This window comes from Anser cygnoides, chromosome 1, assembly GCF_040182565.1.
Source record: "Anser cygnoides isolate HZ-2024a breed goose chromosome 1, Taihu_goose_T2T_genome, whole genome shotgun sequence".
Classification (NCBI taxonomy): Eukaryota; Metazoa; Chordata; class Aves; order Anseriformes; family Anatidae; genus Anser; species Anser cygnoides.
The window spans coordinates 179294949-179315849 of record NC_089873.1 but is presented as its reverse complement, the minus strand read 5'-3'; the positions used below and the strand labels follow the sequence as shown (position 1 = coordinate 179315849).

The following is a 20901-nucleotide window of genomic DNA, read 5'->3' as shown; positions in this document are numbered from 1 at the left end:
GTTATGAAGAAATAGAAGATTTTCAGGATAGCACACTGCCTCACAAAAAATCTGATTTGATGACAGCATTAGATATAAGAAAGTGGCTGATCTTAGACACTTTGTAACAAACATTTCCTCTGTTATACTAGCATTTTTGTTAGATATGATAATATCATATTATTGCAGGGTGGAGAAACAATCTTTTATGTTTTTCTAGGAAAAAAAAAAAAAGTGTATGTGTGAATTTTAATTCCAGACTCTTCATTTTTTCCAAGGTAGATTCCAGTATTCTTGATTAGATCTGCCTGGAGATATTAATCTAAGATATAATTTCTTAACCAAAATATTCAGGACTTGAATTTATAGACTGCAAAAATGTAGCTCATATCTTGTACAGTAGCAGAACCCCACAAACCCAGGCATTCCCAGAGTAAAAGCACATGTTACAGTAGATAACCACTAAGATTTCATTATACATTGCTCTTACATGAATTGTTACAAACCTTTTCTTTTATAAAAATGCATTCTTGAATGTTGATCAAGTAATGAACATTCTGGGTTTTCTTTAATGGATTAATTGTTGAATTAGATTACATAGGATCTGAAACAAGAAGAATTGTTTCTTTCTCTCACTCTCGGAAAAACAGAGAATGCAGATTTCTTTTGCTAAATTGTGCTACATGAGAACCCAGGATTCACATGAAAAATATTCCTCTAAACCTTGCCATTACTGCCTGCCCTCTTTCTAATATGCTGTAAAAGGAAGAAATGCAATAGGTTTAGTCAATAAAAGAGAAATAAAGTCTTCCATGAGAAACTGCATTGCAAGCTTGTGTTTCCAGAGTTTGGGCTTAGAGGCGGCTCCATGGAGGAATGTTAACAAGCTCCATTGCTCTAGCAGCTTAAGAAAGCTCATCTGTACAAGCTTGGGTACCAGTTTTAAATGGAACAGAATAAACTCTTTCTTTTCTAACTTCACTGAAGTCTTCTGCAATTTCTAGTAGGTAATTGATGCAATATTAACAAGACTTAAAAAAAATATGATAATGTTCAGTACAAAACTATAAGAATTTCAGACTCTAGTTATTAATTGGAATAGATTCATATGCAAGTTTTAGCCTTGATTCTGCTATAGCATTTTTGCAGCTTTGATTCTGTTATAGCATTTCTGTTACAACATTTCTGCATAAGGATTTTTTTATGAGATTAGATTTCTTGAACCCATGCCACAGCACAAATGAGTCTTTGGCTTAGTGAATATTTCACAACTATATTGTCTTTATTTTCTGGGAACTCATTTTCAGGTTTTTATACTCTTAAAACACCTGTTACCCTTAATGGATATTTTCCTAGTGTGAAAACTGACTGAGACTTTAAGATTTTACATACAATATGTTTAATTATTAGAGTCAAATTGCTGCAGGGCTTGAAATCGAAATGTGGTTAAGTGTCTTTCTCTCTCTTTTATTTTTTATTTTTAAGCCTTATTTTCTGGGAAACACTTGGATAGTGAAAGTCTGATCACAGGTAAGAGACAGCTCAGGCTGGAAAGATGAGATAATAGAGAAAGGCAACAACAGAAAATTCCCCTCCAGAACCTACTCTGCCTGTTCCATTTCTATTCTGTCCAGAGGAGCTATAAAACTGGAGAAAGGTGAGTAATAGATTTGAGAGACATCAGAAATATAAATTATAGCTAGACATTTCCTATCAGCATCCCATGCAGTTAATGATAAACAGTCAATGAGATATATGCACTTCTAGCATTTTAATAATGAATTTATTGCTCCTATGACAGGTTATTGTCAAACATTATGCTTAGGAATTTATAACTTTTGATACCAATTTCATAGATGGTCTAGATATGCTAAAATCTACTTTTTCCTTTTTATAAGCATGACACTTTCACCTGTAATGTACTGAATGAAGTCCAAATGGCTCTGCAAACACATGAATATAAACACATGGAGGATTTTATCTTCTTTTTCTTTCTTTCTTTCTTTCTTTCTTTCTTTCTTTCTTTCTTTCTTTCTTTCTTTCTTTCTTTCATTCTTTCATTCTTTCATTCTTTCATTCTTTCATTCTTTCATTCTTTCATTTTTCATTTTTCTTTTTCTTTCTTTCTTTTTCTTTTTCTTTCTCTCTCTCTCTCTCTCTCTCTTCCTTCCTTCCTTCCTTCCTTCCTTATTTCCTTCCTTTTAAATGACTGCCAATCAGAAGAGAACAGACAATAGTCTTATAGGCTAACAGTTTAGTGGTTCACAGGAAATGAAAAAAAAAAAGAATTAATGCAAATGAGATTATTTAAAATTTGTAATTGCATTAAAGAGAATCACAACTGTACTTACCACCTTATTTATTATTGATCTTCATACTAGTTCTTTGTTTGTTTACAATATTAGATACCAGATGTCTTCAAAAGCACTGAAATGATGACTGTTCTGTAAACCTTATTCCATTTTGCATCAATCCAGCATTGTTTGCCTAGGAAGGAACTATTAGACCAGATTCAAGAGGCAGAAAAATGCAGTCTCTGATCTCTGTTACCAGGAAAGCAGGTTTCACCTTTGAAATTGTGCTTGAATATCAACCTTTTCACTCATCACTGTTTGATTCTGATTGTTTGTAGAGGGAATATTTGCATTAAAACTTTCTTGCCCTTTGCACCTAGCTTAGCCCTAAGGAGGCCATGATTTTAGATGACAAGAAATGCTTCAGCTTTCATCAGGTTAAATGCAATTTTATTTCTGCAACAGAGGTCTGGTTCTCCCCATGCTACTTTTATGCCAGTTTAACTCTACCGATTTCATTAGCTGCCAAGCTATGTGAGCTGTTCATGAAACACTTTCCTTTCCTTGCACTGCCTGCCAGGCAGTCACTGTCTCCTTGCCCTCAGAGTTCTACGCAGTGATGGCTTTCAAAGGTGGGTCAGGCTCCTTTTCCTGGCTTTGTTACTGGCTTGTTTCTTCCTTATAGGATCTTTTTCTTTTTAGTTGCCATGGGAGGGATGAGGCCTCCCTTGTAGCAATGTAGTTTTGGAAAGAGTAGATGACATATTCAAGTCACGTTTGGAGGTGAGTTGCTTATTTCAAAATAACACTGAAGATCAAAATGTATGAAAATGGCAGGCTAGGCCTTTTGTTTATTTTAGCACCTTATAATTTGAATATCAGTCTCCTCATTTGCCACAATATCACGTGCTTGTTCATTTTTATAAATACAGGGAGACTGTTTAAATAATGCCTTATAGCAGAGGTCTGATCAGTTGATAATAAGGCTGATGTTTTCTAACTGAATCTATGCTGAGGTTAAACAAAAAAGTTTTCCTTTGTCTTCTAACAGAAGAGTGGACAGTTTGGTACCATCTCATAACGTATGCAGGCTTCATGTATGCTCATTAGTTGGAGTCTAGGAACTGATGTCTAATCATGTCATCAAACTAGCAGTTATAGAGGAGCTGGTAGCTAATACCTAGTCCTCCTGCTGCCTATGGAGGTTGCATATAAATGTGACAGCAGTATGTGTGGTTATCCTACTTACTACAGCCAGGATGTGAACAAATGAAAACATGAAGGGAGACCTCCACAGAAACAGATACAGAGCAGTATAATGTGTAGGCTAAATGGTAGAAGTGGTAATGTGGCACCTTAAAGGCAGGAGAAAGTAATGAGAAGAATTTATGATGAGTGCTATGGACTCTATAATCAGATTTTCAAATGTTTTAGGGCACTTGGAACAGGCATGTGAACAACTAGTGATGGCTGTGGGCAAATTAGGATGGAGAGTCCACTGGGGTATGGACATTGTGAGACAGGCTACTTTTCCAAGAGGTAAAGCTGATGCCAGCTATCTTAAAGGACTCATATAGGCAAGACGGTTGTGAATGGATATACTGAAGAGAAAGTATGGATAAGAGAAAATATAAAACAGAGAGAAGATAAAATGGAGAAGACTATCATAGCAGTTCTGGAGAGGGATGGATGGGGCAGTTAATGGAATTCAAGAGAATGTCCTACATAACCCTACACTACAGGAAGACAACAGATCTCAGTATAGTCCTGTGTCAAGTTTTTTTTTTTTCTTCCCTCATTTTTTTTCTTCCCCTAATTCACTCACAGGGACAACTGCAAGCGGAATTGTGTAATTTTGTCTTTTGTTATACTCTCTTGAAGCAAATTATTTTAAAGTCTTCTTTCTGGTGAGTATCTGAACAGTTCATAACAAATCATCCTTTCCAGGAGATCATTCATTATTAGACATATTGATGGCATGTTTGAATCTCTAAAGCGGTAATTTATGCTATTAGCTGAGTTGTCTTGATGACCTTCACTACACTAGTATTTTACTCATTCTTTCATATTCTTGTACTTCATACATACCAGAGAATAATTCATATCCTTGGTAACCTTTGCAAATGATTTCCCTAGAGGTTTTTCTTCATCAATACCAGAGAAAACTAACCCATTGTCATCATCCTCTAAAAAGTAATTAGCCATGAATAATTGCTTCTTCCTGACATCTTTCTAACTTTAAACTGAATTGATTTTTTTTTTTTAAAGTAGATCTATTAATTGTGGAAGCATTAGGCTGCCTTCACACTTTTATTCTCTCATTCCTTATTCTCTGCTTTTGTTACAAGTGCTCTGGATTACATTTTGCTTGTCTTGTTTAATGTTGCTTGCACAGTTCCCTAGCTTTATGATACTCTGAATTCCAGTCTGGTAAAATAGATTTTTCTATACAGTGTTATTAGATTCGATTTTGGAATACTTTTACTTCGTGAGTTATTTTCATGGAAGACTTAGGCCACCTTCACAGGACATATTTTCTCTGACTTGCCCAATAAGATTCCCGGTGTGTCTCTACCAAGCAAGATCCATGGAAGAAATATTCATCAGAGCTGTGGTCCCCTATCTTTTTGTAACTGATCCAGTCAATGCTACATGGGGTCTTTTGGGGTTAGGTAAACTACTGCCCAGGGCTTGGCGCTGTGGCATACTTGTGATATGCTCTGATGGTGTGATCCCCCCTCCACTTGCCTTCGGTCTGTCTGTTGCCTTGCTCAAACACTGGCTGTTGCACTCAAGGCCTTGCTCAGGCAGATAGTGGCCACTGCACCCTGGGCCTTGCTTACGTAGACAGCGACCACAACATTGGCTCAAACTGGGTGCCAGAGAAACCGACAGACAGATGTCTTGTTCAGCAGCAGAGGGTCAATAGAGCATGTGCCAAAAAAGCAATAACTGTTAAGCCATCATCTTACCCTATATATAGTGAGCAGGCCAAGAGCCCTTTGAGCTCCTCTGCATGGCGGCTGGCTGCACGACAGGATCTCCCCACAAGCAGGGACACCTCTCAAGGTCACTTATCCTGCAGAAATCCCTTACTCCTTGCGATGGATTCCTTGCTACAGCAGATCCTCGGTAAGTGAATAAAAGCTTGCTAAACTTTGTAAGCTTTGATAAGGTTATATCTTTGATTGCGCACATATAGTCCTTGGACATAAACTGTTGCCAAGCCTGGGACTAGGCGTGGATCCAGCCACACCTAGGCTCCTTACCTCTTCAGTTCAAGGAGTTTAGAAAGCAAGGGGATGCACTCTGAAATTTATGACTCAATGGGAGGGTCTCCCGAATCCGTCTGACTAACCCTGTCCTCTATGTAGTAACTAATCGAGTGTACATTGCCATTGAGAATCTATAGTTGCTGTTTTATTTATGATTAAGCTTTGATTGATCACTGTATTATATCAATAAATGTATTGCTGCTTCTCTCTTACAAGTGAAGTGTATAATTTCATCTGTGACATATGCTTATGTCTAACCAGTGAAGCCAATAAATACCGTACCTGTTTTGCCAGTGTGTGGCTGAGCAACTGTCTTGTCTGTGCTAAAACCTTCAAAAAAGCTGTCTCAAAAATAAAAATGAGGAAGAGAAAAATATGTTCACATGCATTCTCAAGCAATTTCCCTGGTGGGAAACCATCTTTTCATCAGTTATGACTAAGCTTCTCCACTTCCCATGGAGGTCTTTTTCTAAAGATAGTTTATGTTGGAAATGTTTCTTCAATGGACTATGAGGGAGAAATGTGATTCCCTTCACCATAAGGGAACCCTTCAACCATACCGCTACACAGGAACAAAAACTCAGATGTTTTAAACTGCTACAGCTCCATTGACTTTAATAGACCCATGCTTTTTTTTTTTTTTTTTTTTTTTTTTTTTTTTTAATAACAAGCAATGACACAGGCAATATAGTGTTTTGTGTTCCACGTGTCTACTCCTATGCTTCTGCATATGAGTATGAAATCTCTCTGTTTTTCCCTACTGAACTGTGTGAAATCTTCCTGATATTATTTGCTGCTTCATCTCCACCTCTCTTTCATGTAATACAATGGTGCTGAGAGTATACTTTAGAAAACTTTGTATCTATCTTAATAATATATATACGTATATATATTTTTACATCTATATTGCTTGGCCTTCTGTATTTATGGGCGTCTTTCTTTGTAGTATATCTTCATCCACCTTCAATATATTTGTAAATGTTTGTTATTTTTCTGATCAATTCTGTTATTTTACTTCTCTGGTTTGTTTGTTCTATATAGTTATTTGACTAAGTGACTATACCTGTGTTGCTCAACTTTCCCATCTGTAATATAATAGATTTTAAAAAAAATCTCCTATAATTGCTTGGTTTCCCTGGGAGTTTATTCTCTATACTCCTATTTTTTTTTTTTTTTTTCTTGTAAGTCCGGGTGATCTTAATCACAATGGAGCTGGAAAATATAGTGGATTTTAATGGTCTCTAATAATTTTTCCTGGTAGCTTCTTATTTTTATCAGCCTTCAACATGTTAGGTCCTCCTTAATTTCCATTAAAGTTCTACCTTTAGGATTGAACTCTTGCTTACTTAAATCCTCCAAATAAACTTTTCCAGAACTGAAAACCTTTGCACTGCTTTATTATGTGAACTATTTTTTTTTCTACTCTGTTGGATGCAAGCATCCAGTAGTTACTATTTTCCATTTTCTCTCTCTTTTTTATTTTTATTTTTTTTTTCCAATCTGTAAGTGTTGCTGTAGACTAAGGATATCTTAGCTGCTGACTTAAGTAGCTGCTTCATGAATCCTAATATTGTCTTCAGAATGACTTAGATATTTGTTTCTGTACATATATCAGTGGAAATATAGCAATCTAGCATATTAGTCCAGGAATATTTTATACGCTCCTTTGTGTGTCTTGAGTATATTTTCCTTTTCTGTGTTTGCATTTCAACTTGTATGTTTGCTGTTGAACTACAGCTTGTTGGGGTAGTGAATATTTTCCTGGACCATAACACCACATAGCTTATTCCTATTTTTCTATCTCAGCCTTGGATTGTAATGCTTAGATTGAAAAGATGACTGCTTAGGTTGAAATGATGACTTCCAGAGAGATCCCCAGGGATCTCTCACCAAGGAGAATCTGTATTCTTCTATAGGGAAATTCTAGCTATATTTACAGATTCTGGTTATAAAGTTGCCACCGTAGAAAGGCTTCTCTATATTAGTCATGATTTGTCAAATTTATATACATATCTTCGCCTGAGTAGGACTGGCTGAACTTCGAGAACATTCAGATTATATAAATCATATGTTCAAGTGGGGAATGAAATTTGTCTTGAAGAATTTAAAAAATTAAATGTTTTTCACTTAAAAAAAAACTTTATTCATATAAAAATATACTGGACTGTATTAATAATGGACTCAAACACTAAGCAGTATCTTAATTGATTTATATCCCTCTGGCATAACTCAATCTACAAGATGTCAACAAACAGAATGTAAAGATTTTCCCGAATGCATGATCCTTTCATGCCATTGCAGACTCCGAGAGACTCCTTATTATTACTTTTGATCTCTATAGGTCTTGATATTATGAAATCCTTCTGTAAACTCAGCTGCATGCACATTTTATCTCTACAGAAAACACTTAGGTTGACTTTACATTTATTCCACCTTCAAAACTCTTTGTTCCTACCCATGAGAAATTAAATTTCTCAGGGGAAGTAGGATTGAAGCCTCAGAAGAATAGGATAATGGAAGGAAAATGCCCTATTGACTATACTGGGTTTCAAGAAGATCCATATACATCTTACCAGGAGTGTTCTTTAACCTCAGATGCTTCTATATTGCCTTACATATAAGCTGATATTTTTCATTTGGACTAAGTACATCTAATTATTCCTACAAAAAATGTAAAATAAATGTGCATATAAATTATACATTAGGAATGAGGACACCCTGGTAAGTAATTCCATATATTTCAGCTACTTTTTTCCCCCTATTATATTACTGGTTTAATTTTGAAGTGATATAATCCTTCTTTATACTTCTAGAATGGCTTGCATTATTCCTTGTTTGCTCCTTCTGAAGCCTCTATATATGAAGGGTTATTTATTGTGGCACTAGCACTTGCTAAAACTTAATGGGAAAAAAATATTGTAAGCATCACCATGGTATTTGTCACAGTTGCAAGTAATAATTTTGTTTCCAAAATCTGTCTGCTCATTCTTCTTCTTTTTCCTCCCCCCCCCTTTTTTTTTTTCTTCAGAAAAGATGCCCTGCTGATATGAAAATTGCATATGCTGCACTTGGATGGACAGATTAAAAACACCCAGAACCAAGCTTATTCATGGAGGAACCAGGTGAAATTTCCTATTCAGGTAAATTTTCACTTTATTCAGGTGAAATTACTACTGTCAGCAATTAACTTGCCCCCCCAAATTGTTCTAGAAGGCATTTCAAAAGTTAATAACATCTCAGTGTTCCTAGAAATAGTGCTGACTCTTCCATGTCACTGTGGGGTCACAATGTTGTCAGCTCCTGCTTTTAATGGAGTCTCATGATATTTGTTGTCTTATTCTTGAAGTCCCAGATTCTGGGGATATATCTCATATTTCATTTTTAAAAGCACAGGTTTATAGTTCTTGTGGTACCTCAGAAACCCTTGATAACTTGACCTGAGTGCACACTACAGTCTTAGCAACACAGAGTTAAACAAAATGAAACAATCATTCATGAGACTGTTAAAAAATTATTTTTTTTTTTGGCCAGTTTTATTCCTTGGAAACTGTTATAGAGAGAATTCATGACTTCTGAAATATTACGGTTAGCAATGCAGAGTTATTAACATAAAATAATAGTTTCCCTTTATTTTCCCTTTATTTGCAGTAAAATATGCCTCTGATTGGGGTTTGTGCTCAAAGCTCAGTGAAGCCTAAGTTGCATATTCTGCCTAGCAGCTTTTCAACACAAAGGCTATTTTGGCCATCTGGGCATATCAGTGGGCAAATGATGGACAGGGGTTTAAACCACAGACATCCTCCAGGTTTTCTCGGTAACTACGGGCAACCCATATGTGACTTCATCTCTGCCATAATAAAATGGGACTGATATTATTTTGCCCTTTGCACAGCTGCTTTGAGGACTGACTCAAAATTAATATTTGAAGCTTGTTCAGTTACTGTGAATGGGAGGGAAAGTAGATGTAGGTAGGAAGTGGTGGGCAAAGTATGTGCCGAGGCAGAGTGAAATATTATTACTTACCTTTGCTGAAATTGTGAGTAAAAGTATCTTTTCTGATACTTCCAGCTACATAGGAATGCACTTATAAAATATTTATGTTTTATATGTTTTTATATATTCATATGTATTTATAGAAAAAAATCCTTTGCAGTGTTAACTGAATCTCTTATCCCTTTTCCTCTGAGGTATGTGCCGCATGGTGTATTGAGGGTAGATACAAACTCTGCTCATGCTCTGAGGTGACCAAAATCTGCATGACCAGAGGAGTGTGCTGCAGCATACTGGCAGTGAGCACCAGCTGGAGGCTCCTCTGGATCCATGCATCCCACCTGGAGTTCAGGCACAGCTCACACAATGATGTGATGGGCAGCAGGGCTGTAGCTATGATTAAAGACTGATTGCTAACCCAGTTCCTGTCTGCAGGATTAGGTAAGTCAGCATGGGCTGCAAAAATGAGCATTTTGCCATGAGTCCCCTTGGCATGGCCTGATGATGTCTGGTGGTCCTCTGCAACAGCCGTCAGGCAGAGGTCAGATCCAAACTTCTTCACATCCTGGCAGCCTGGATCGCGGGCTGATTTACCTTCTTCCTGTTTGCAGGAGGTTTATGTAGATAGATCCCAAGGGACAAGCTACATGCTCTCCTCTGTCCTCAGGCACATTCCTGAAAGTCCCCTGTACATCCACCTGGGCCACCTTGCCATCGGGACTGGGACTGCTTGTCACACAGCAACAGACACCTTTCCTCCGAGGGGTTTTGAGTGCTTCTTTGGAGACAACTCCAATCCTGAGATGCTGCAATGACCACAAGGCTTTCTTTAAAAAAAACAAACAACACACATTACCTAATCATAACTGTGAAGGAAAGAAGGTAACATAACGGAAATTGGATTTTAAAACAAAAAAGGTTTATTTGCATGTCTCTTACCTGGGCTACTGCCAAATGCTGATGGAGATACTAAATAGGCTTCCTGTTATCTGTCAGCCCTAATGGCTACGGGTAGGCTATAACCCCTGTCTGTCTCCTTACCCACCTGTGAAACATGTACCGCCTTCTGCAGGAGTCGTATTTTATCACAGACGTCTTTTGTCGTCTCCCCTTCCTGCATTTGTAAAATCCCTACATGTTTGTTTGGCGGTCTTGTCTGAGGTTGTTTCTTGGCTTTCCTTCTGGTTTCACAATTTCTGTGTCGAGCTTATACATTAACTTTTTCCAGTAAGCCATAGAATAACTGGGTCAAAACATGGTACTTGGGAATTAACACAGAGCCACCCAATTTCTGCCCCATTCTCTTTCAGTTTTATGAATAGCTTTTTTGTTGTTGTTTTTGTTTGGTTTTGTTTCTTGCTTTTCTGAATACTCACATAGTATTTTATAGCATCTGGTAAAAAAAAGAGTGGCTTTTAACTGTTAAGGCCTTGTTTTATGGTACAGCAAAATAACACTTTACAAAATAAAGGCAAGGTTGCTAGCAGTTTTGAAATAGCATTTTTGCACCTCTCCAATATGCACGATTTCTTTTCTTATACTGTGAAATATTTAGGCAAAGGTTTTACTACAGCAATTCCCGGTTGGTAGTTTTGTGAGGCTGTGCTGCTGCTGGAATCAGAAGCAAGTATGATGGGGGAAATCCTAGTCTGGTAAAAGTGCTGCCATGGACTTAAATTAAGCCAGGGCTTTGCCTGAAGTTTCTTCACAGCAGAAAGCCTGCTATAGGCAGAGAGGAAAGGATTCTGCCATAGCCTCTTTTCAACTAGGGCTGGAAGTTAGCTCATCTAACTTAAGCTGCCTGTAAGTCCAGTACCTAGTCTAAACCAGTTTTCCAAGCTACCTTTATAATTAATGGAAGGAGATAAGCTCCAGAGGGCAATTCATGCTGCTTGTCTGAGACATCTACTTTAGGACTGGATCAATCAGTCTCTTCAGTGCTTTTCTTTCTTCGCTCACTACAGGTGGATGCCAGAAAACTAGCTTAGACCAGAAGTTTCTAGTTAGGGAGGTGAAGAGGATGCTTATTATCTGCATGGTGTCGTGCCTGTGGAGTAGGAGTACAAAGTCCTGGAGGATCCCTGCCCTCTTGCTTTTTGTGATTAAAAAGGGAATCAATGTTTGGAAGTAAATTTGCCCCTTACTGTTTGCAAAATAGTGTCCTTAGCTGTGAAGCAGTAACGGCAGGCTTGATGTGGAGTAAGACAAAAATTAAAGCAGACTGCAGACATGAAACACAGATGCACAGCTTGCAACCAGCAATGCCTCTTGCCGTAGTTACCAAATATTCCTCTCAGGCCTGTGACTATTACAACTGCCAAGTTCAGTGTGCAGATCAGACCGCCAACCACTGTCAGCTTCTAGTCAAGGAGGAGACATAAATATAACATCCATAAAAAGGACAGTTTCTATACAGGCCAGTGTGGGCTTCATGCATTACTGTGTTTTGTTACAGTGGCATTTGTGGGCATTTGTTGCTCCACATCTTGCTATTTATAGCAGAATAACTGAAGGAGAGGAAGGCTCACAACAGCTGTCTAAACCCTGGTAAACGGCAAGGGGGCAGAGGCAGTGTCGACACTTGAGTTTGACAGGCTAAAGCAAAGTTAAAAAACAACCAAGACTTTAAGTAGTGTTTGTCTAACTATTTTCAAAGATAGCATTTTGAGCTTTATGTTGCTTTAGTCAGTGATGTGTTTTAGCAGAGAAACAACAGGAATCATGTTGAGCTCATCTCAAACGCACATAAAATATTTTAGTATCTTTTCTTTTATCTCCCCTTTCAGATACTGCTCAGGAGAAATATGTTCCAAGTGACAGCATCTTTGACAACTTGTACTTTTTGTTCTACCTTTTGTTCTTCTTCCTGTGAAAAGCCATGTGATGAAGATTGCTGGAGAACATTGATACCTTCCCTACTTATGAAAAAAAATAAAAATAAAAAAATAAAAAGAAGTAACTGTGTACTTCCCAAAGGGTCAGATTGAATCTTCAACTGAAACATCCATTGAAAGGCTCTGCATCTCTGAAAAAGCCCGGGGAAGGACTTATCCTTTTTGGTTGTATCAAAACCAAGCAATAGGGCACTGAACAGAATTCTTTGCTCTAGTGTTAACAAAATTTTTCACAATAAGCTAATAAGCCTATACAGCACCGTGGAAATGCTTTATGCTGGGTTTTCTGAATATACTTTCTCCTTTTTGTGCCAGTAAATGTTACTGTGATGCAGAGAGAAGCATATTCCAAAAACATATTCAATGTTTCTTAAGCTCATAGCTGTTGATTTCTTGAATTGGAACAACACCTTTTCATTTTAAGAATTTCAAACTTTTGATTTTTACCTTAATTGCACCTAAGTCCAAAGCCAGCAAGCACTTATGAATGTATTTAACTTTACTCATGTGACCAATGATAAGCTCAAATGCAACTAGAATTTGAGAGGCTTTTCCACCACCCTTATCTCTCTGGTAGTGGAGGCTCTCACAAGAATAATGAATTTTCTTTGCAGAATTCTAGTGAGATAAAGCAATGTTATTATCCCATTGTACAGCTGGGGGAAATGACACAGAAATTAAGTGCTTTTCTGAAAGTTCCCTTTGCAGTTAAAAAGAAGAGAAAAAACGTTATAACTCCAAAAAAAATCATTGTTTTATTTTAAGTTAATTGATCTTTCTGTCCCAAAGAGTTTTTCCGTGTATCCATACAAAGCAAGTGGTGCTCTTACCCGCTAGTGATCATTTATGATGAGAGAGCTTTGCTGGAAAATGGATAAAAACTGTCTTATAATGTGAACACTTGTTTCTGTGTGTGCCTGTTTAAGTGCCTGTATTGGAGTTTAGAGTTACTAAAACAAAGTTTAGATACTCTAGGTTTCCTGGCAGGGCAGGCATTCCAAAGAACACTGAAGACAGTAGACAAATCAGCAGAGATCATCAAGAGGCACTGAAGAAATACACACATTACATTTTCAAAGCAAGGTCATTGTTCATTAATATTGCTATGGAGAGCTTAACTACACATTGAATTCTTCACAAGCTCTACTTATCAAAATGCTTGATGCTCAAAATCATTGTCTGCATGTAGAGCAGCATGACTAGTCATTAACTTACATAGGTGAGGGAGCTGGCTGAGATTGTGAAATCTGTTTCAGCTTGATGATGTTTTTCTTTTTAGATGTAGCATGGTGGTCTTTGAGGGTCATATCCTACAAACTGCAAAAGATCAGTAATGAGCTGTCTGAAAAATCTCTGGGCAGAAATCAATGGATTTTTATGACAAACAACCAGAAAACAGAATAAGGGCCAAACCATCCACATATCACCAGCTATTTACATCCACCAACTATTATAAGAAAAAAAGTTTTCTACAGATCAGGAAGCAATTCTGTGGAGAAGTGTCTTCTTACATGAAAGACAATTTTTACACAAAACTTTCAAAACTTTGATATCCTCATACATAGAAAAGGGATAGTGAGTGATGGAGAGGAAGGGGAAGATTAGGGACACATGAATGCTGTATGAAACAAAGAAGCCACAATGGTCTGTGACACAGTGGGAGCAGAGGAAGGAAGAGATCCATATAGGTGCTAGAACTGGGGGAGATGGAGGAGGTGAAGGAGGTGGAGGGGGAGAATGGGAAATCTTGTCTCAGAAGAGTGGACATGGAAGCATAAAGAAGCTATTACTTACCAGAAAGAAAGAAATACAGATTCTTGGTATACAGGAAGGAGAACTGCAACAAGTTGCTAAAACAAAGGACATGGGGAATAAAGCACACAGAAACTTTCTGGAGAGGTAAAGGAATCAAAGACTGCTAGTGCCTAGAGTAAATCTGGGCTGCAGAAGTAACAAAGTGTGCACCAGTTTATGAAGCAGTGTATCTTTGGATGTGCCTGTGCGATCAGGAGGATGGGGCACATATCTCCATAGTCAACGCCTCCTCTCTTAGACGGCTGTGAACACTGAATAGGCCTCAATCTCAATGCCTTCACTGGAGAAGGAGAAGCCTTCAAGGAGAAGCCTTGAATGTAGCTCTCCAAGGCAAATTTGGTGTTAGGTGTTGGGAACAGCTCTTACAGACACAAGACTACAGTATTTCTGTTTCAGTGCTTAGGAGTGATGGTGGTGAAGTACCATAGTTAAGTGGAGAAATGAGCATGAAAGTTAAAACTGAACAGACAGTCAAGCTCTGAAAACAGTAACACTTCTCCTATGAGAGAAAACTGTAGGATCAAGTGCTGTGTTACCAAAATTGCAAGGTATTTGTTTATTCACTAAGCCCACTTGAATGAATTTCTCGAGTCCTTTCGTGCTATTAGTTAAATTCAGTATCTGAGGCTTTCCAGCTGTAGAGATTCCATTTCATTACCATCTCCTGGATGCAAAACACCTCAGAACAGACAAGAGGCCATGCTAGTTCAGTGGTTTGCAAGATGTTCTTATATATATTTTTTTTTACTTTTAGCTGAAACCTTGCCTGTAGAAACAGTGTGAAGGTGAGAAAGAAGAAAAAGGCAATGCGGACAACTTGGGAAGGCCAAGGAGGATGTTTTCTTTCTCAGTGCTTTGAACCTAATTTAAAACACAGCTCCCAGCTACAAGAAAAAAAAAAAAAAGAAAACAAAAAAAAAGATACAGACCATTAAGCTGTAATGGAGTTATGTCTTCAGATCTCTTTGAAGTACAAGAGAAGATATGTATAAAAGCAATAGTTAGCGTGTTTTTAGTGCTTTGTATCAGAGATCATCAAAGAACTTTGAAGAATTAGGCCTAACAGTCTCCCTGAGATTTCTGTATGAGCTGCTGTTTCCATTCTACAGAAGATTAAAATGAGTCCTAGAAAGATTCATAGGATGGAGGTAAAAAAAAAAACAGGAAGCCCATGTCAGATCTTAGTATACTTCTTCATTCCCAGTCCTATGCTTCAGCTGCATGACAGTCTTTGTGTTTTTGTGTGACTGAACAGAGGTTTAAAATAATAGTCAAGTTGCTATATATGCATTAAAAAATCTTTAAAAATACTTTTATTGTATGTTAATGAGAAAATTCTGCTTTGAATACTTTTGTCTAGTTTATAGTCATGGACAGAATGGGGATGGTATATAGGCATATTCTTAACAGATAACATTGTGTAGCAGGAAAGTTTGTTTTCTGTTTTTTACAGTTGCTGTAATATTCAAAACACCTGCTACAGCAGTCTGCTTCGGTAGCTTCCAAATTCTCATTCCTATGTTTTTCTTGCTGCTACTGCACATATCATGGATCCTATGATTTGCCTAGCTTTTAATAACACTAGATGGCATGTGGATTAGGACACTGGGTCAAAAGAGTTTCATGTGCTTACACCTGGACTGATTTTTGGCCTGAACAACTCTTTGACCACTTTTCAGCAGAGGAAATAATCAGAAGGACATGCAGCTGCTGTGTAAAGGCCAGGGGAAATTAAAATGTTTCCCATAAGGAAACAAATGAGCAAAATACATACGCGGCTTGATTAGAATTTGCATTGTAACATCGTTAATTACTAGAAAGCCACAGGTGGGAAGGACATGAGCCATGAAAATATGATTATGAAGGGGAAAATGATGATTCTGTGTCAATAGCACAGTCCTTACAAAGGAACTTCAAACTGGTGAATGACTAAGGTTGTCAGAACAACATCTTAGCAGATGAAATATTTCATAAGAAATAAGTGCAAAACAATATATTTTTGCAATGCTTAATGCTTTTCAGTCCTTCACAAATAGAATTTATTTATTTATTTATTTAAACAGAAGAGCATGTAAACACCTAGCAAGCTACTGGCTTTCTGTAGACAAAAACTAATCCTGACATTATAATTTTACAGTTAGTGAAATAAGGGAGAGAGATGCTCAGCATAAGACAATGATTTTGTATCAGAACTGAGATCAGAAAAACCTGCATTTGATTGACAGTACAAGGATGTTATGGGCTCTTTTTATTTATGACTTGTGTTATCCTACCGTACTCTGCTTCTGGTAATTCTGTTTAGGTTATTCTGCCTGGAAGCTTTACTCTAGGGATTGGTCATTGGCATAGTCCAGTCTTTAGAAAGTTGTTTCAACTTTTACAGAAGTGTACTTTTCTTTTTCTTTTTTTTTTTTTTTTAATTAAACTACTAAATTGAAGTAATAAGAAAGAACACCAGGAATAGATCTAACTCGTAATGTTAACAATTATTTTACTACACAAAATTTTAAACCAATTTTACTGGACATGAGGCTACGCAGGTAAAGCTAGTTTAGCTAACCATTATAAATGCTGGAAAAGCTGCCAACCAGCAACTAATCTGTTCACTTGTGCTAATCTTTTCTTGCCACAAATTAAAAAAGTAATGGAGCAATACCTGTGAAGATTTTTGTAGGCTTCTGAATACAAAGTTCTGTCCCCTTTCAAAGAATTCAATAGTGGAATTGATAGATGAATTAAATCTTCCTTCAAATGCTGAGAAACAGATATTGATGTCTGTGTTGCCAGCAAAATGAGTAATATTCAGAAAAATAAGCCTTGCCCACCTTGAGGATATGCTGAAAGTCACCTCAAAGCACAGGCTTGACAGAGAGATTGGTGACAATAAGTGCAATGACAGTTCTGAGGATTGAGTTGTGGCTGCCGGACCAAAGCATCATCATTATACAGGGTCCCATCCCTCACCTGCTTGTGACATATGAGGTACAAAACCAGGAATTCATGAATAGGGCAGTTTGAACAGCTAACTCCAGTGAACACACTGCTCTGCTTTCTCTTTCTGCTGGATGGTTTGCATTAACTTTACGACGGAAAGTGTCTCTGTCTGGAACAGCTATACATATCTCTATGTAATTGACTTGGAACAAAAATTATTATATGGGATGAATCAAGAGCAGAAACAGAAGGCAAAATGAGACTCATCAGCAGTAGCATATGACTGTTCAGGAATACAAGTCCTTACATGTAAGTAACAGCATGGATGAAAAGGCAGCCTCTGAAGGCTGAATAAATAATCAGCATGAGCTTCAGCCTATCTGTAGTGCATTGAAGTCTTTTCACTCCTTTCTCCACAAAGTAGAATAAAATTTGTTTCCAACATTTTTCATATTCCCTAAGAGGAGAGGCACCTCACTGTGCTCAAACCAAACAGTAAAAAGTAAAACAAACAATCTGGAACAAAACCCAACAACTTTTGTTATATGATTGTTTCCTATTTCAAGTAAAGCAATAAAAATATTGATTGTTGGAGGAAGGCCTAAAAATCAAAATGATTTGTCTCAGTAGCAGTTCCTAGAAAAATGAGCTCCTCAGCTGCTGTAAATTGTCCAGCTTCTATGGATTTAGATTTTAGTGCAATCATCACATGTGTCTGAAATGTCACAAGAGCTATGAAGTATTAGATATTATACAGTAACAATAAATAGGGACGAACTATGTTTGTCTTCAGACTCAGGCCCTTCAGTCATTCTCTGCCTTGCTTGTTCTAACCCAAATAAAATGAAAGGATTTAGAAAACTATGACATAATTGCTGTCATGGAAACTTGATGTGATGAATCACACAACTGGAATACTGGAATAGAGGGCTACAAGCTTTTCAGAAAGGATAGGCTGGGGTATTGTCCTTTATGTTAGGGGATGGATTGATTACGAAGATATGCCTCTGAGAAATAGCCACGGATATGTTGAGAACCTGTGGGTAAAATTAAGGACCGGACCAATAAAAGACATCATGTGGTTGGGATCTACTACAGGCCACCTGATCGAGGGGAGCCTGTTATTGCGGCCTTCTGGCTTCAATGACCATCACGCTCACACGCTCTCATCCTGACAGGGGACTTCAAACACCCAGATTAAGAAAGGGAAAGCCACACAGCAGGCTGTAAGCAATCCAGGAGACTTCTGGAGTGAATTGAAGGAGACTTCCTGGTCCAGGTATGAGACAAACCAACCAGAGAAATGTTACTGGACCTGGTGCTCACCAATGGGAATGAATGAACTCATTAAAGAGGTTAAGACTGGAGGCAGTCTGGGTTGCAGTGACCATGCCCTGACTGAGTTTGTGGTCTTGGGGAATATGGGCCTGGCAAAGATTAAAGTTAGGACCTTGAACTTCTAAAGAGTAAAGTTCCAGCTGTTTAAAGACCTAGTTGATAGGATCCCCTGGAACACTGTCCTCGGGGACAGAGGAACTGGTCAGAGCTGGAGGCTCTTCAAGGGTGCTTTTCTTAGAGCACAAGAACTCTCTCTGTGCCTGGGAAGATCATGGAACAGATCCTCCTGGAGGCAATGTTAAGGCACATGCAGGACAAGGAGGTAGGTGATCTGATAAACAGCCAGCATGGTTTCCCCACAAATTGGCAAATCTTGTCTGACCAATCTGGTGGCCTTCTGTGGTGGAGTAATTGCATCAGTCAACAAGGGAAGACTGACCGGTGTCAGCTACTGGGACTTCTGTAAGGCCTTTGACAAGGTCCCATATGACATTCTGGTCTCTAAATTAGAGAGATATGGATTTGAAGGTTGGACAGTGGATAATAAATTGGCTGTATGGCTGCATCCAGAGAGCTGTGATCAACAGCTCAGTGTCCAAGTGGAGGCCGGTGACAAGTGGTGTCCCTCAGGTGTCTTTTTTGGGATTAGTGCTGTTTAATATCTGTGTCAAAGACATAGTGTCCTGGGCTGCATTAACAGAGGAGTGGCCAGCAGGTGGAGGGAGGTGATTGTTCCCCTCAACTCTGCCCTTGTGAGGCCTCACTTGGGGTACAGCATCCAAGTCTGGGGCCCCCACCACAAGAAAGATGTAGACCTGTTAGGGTGGGTTCAGAGGACGGCCATGAAGATGGTCAGAGGGCTGGAGCACATCTCCTATGAAGAAAGGCTGAGAGAGCTGGGGGTGTTTAGCCTGAAGAACTGAAAAGGCTCCAGGGGTACCTCATTGCAGCCTTTCAGTATTTGAAGGGGATTTATAAAAGAGATGGAGAGCAACTTTTTTTACACAGGCAGATTGTGACAGGACAAGGGGGAACAGTTTTAAACTGAAAGGGGAGATTTAGTTTAGGCTTTAGGAGGAAATTTGTCACTCAGAGGGTGGTGAGGCACTGGCACAGGTTGCCCAGAGAAGCTGTGGATGCCACATTCCTAGAGGTGTTCAAGGCCAGGCTGAATAGGGCCCTGAGCAACCTGATCTAGTAGGTGGCATCTGTGCCCATGGCAGGGGGTGGGACCTAGATGATCTTTAATGTCCCTTACAACCTAGGCCATTCTATGATTCTATGATTATGTGATTCTGAAACTTCACTTTATTACTGCTACCACACATCAGTGATAGCTTATAGCTATGGAATAATTTTGTCCACAAAGATCCCCTCCATCACCACCTGAATTCAGATCAATGAACCTTGTAAAGCATGAGCCTCAGCGTGTTAGTATCAACAGCAGTCAGTTTTCTCTGCTTGCTATGAGTCTGTGCCTCAGAAAGCAGTATTATTTAATATACCAAGCTCCATTTAAGCAAGACCAGAGGGTGCTCTGGAAGCCCTATCAGGAATGTGTGCTTAGAATAAATTGTCACCCCCTCTGAAGAAAATGTAGACACAAAGAGATTCATTTTACCAGGGGTTTGAGGAATCATGATACTACCATCACACTGCTAAGGGGACTTTGGTAAGCAGAGACCTGTTGGGTGTGTTAATTGGGATTCTGCCTTATAAAGAGCTGCATAATACTACAGGAGTTCAGCTACCCATTTTAATTTTTCATCCTCAGGTAAACTTGTCCTTTATGGACTTTCTGTCTTATAACGTTTTTCACTTGCATCATTTTCCCTTCTACCTTCATATATCCTCCAGCCATTTTGTGTGCCCTTTCTGCCTTGTGTGTCCTCTGTTTTTCAGTGTTGCTGCTTTAGCATTCTGAATCCAAACTCAGTAAGCGTTGCCTTTGGCCTAATCATTGTGCCAGCTATGTCTTGTTATTAGAATTTGCCCTCTGTCTTCTCATCTGTTTCAGTAATTGACCTCTTTATTTGTTAGTTTAACATTTTCATTCCTTGCTCTAGTTATTGTCATTATTCTACTTATATAGACTCACTAATGTTTAACTCCATAATCATTATATGGAGAGAAAAGCTGCAAGCAATTTGGAACAGTACGTCCCTCTAAAAAGAGAAAATGCTTTAGAACATTTTTTTTATTTTTTATTTTTTCCCTCTCCAAAAGATTGTTTTTCAAAGCTTATCTACTAATGCACCAGAATAAACTGCTCTGTCTAGAGAGTCAACACATAGCCCTCTGTCCGGTGAACAAGGATGAAATGGTGCCCACAAATGCCTCGAGGAGAATGATGTTTTCTGCATCCTCTCTGTTCAGAACAGA

General features: G+C 38.3%; 1 long non-coding RNA gene across 7 annotated transcripts; it reads left to right on the top strand.

Moving 5' to 3' along the window:
- The first annotated feature begins 766 nt into the window (after window positions 1–766).
- Window positions 767–20588, top strand: LOC125179986 (uncharacterized). Of its 7 annotated transcripts, none has more exons than XR_010827598.1 (7): window positions 767–982; window positions 1465–1636; window positions 4101–4180; window positions 5257–5405; window positions 8577–9979; window positions 10206–10420; window positions 12325–20588. It is a non-coding gene; the product is annotated as an uncharacterized lncRNA (long non-coding RNA). The 7 variants fall into 7 exon arrangements; XR_010827596.1 differs by having other exon boundaries at window positions 767–986; XR_010827602.1 differs by lacking the exons at window positions 4101–4180; window positions 5257–5405 and having other exon boundaries at window positions 787–986; window positions 8577–8688; window positions 9736–9979.
- The last annotated feature ends 313 nt before the right edge of the window (window positions 20589–20901 follow it).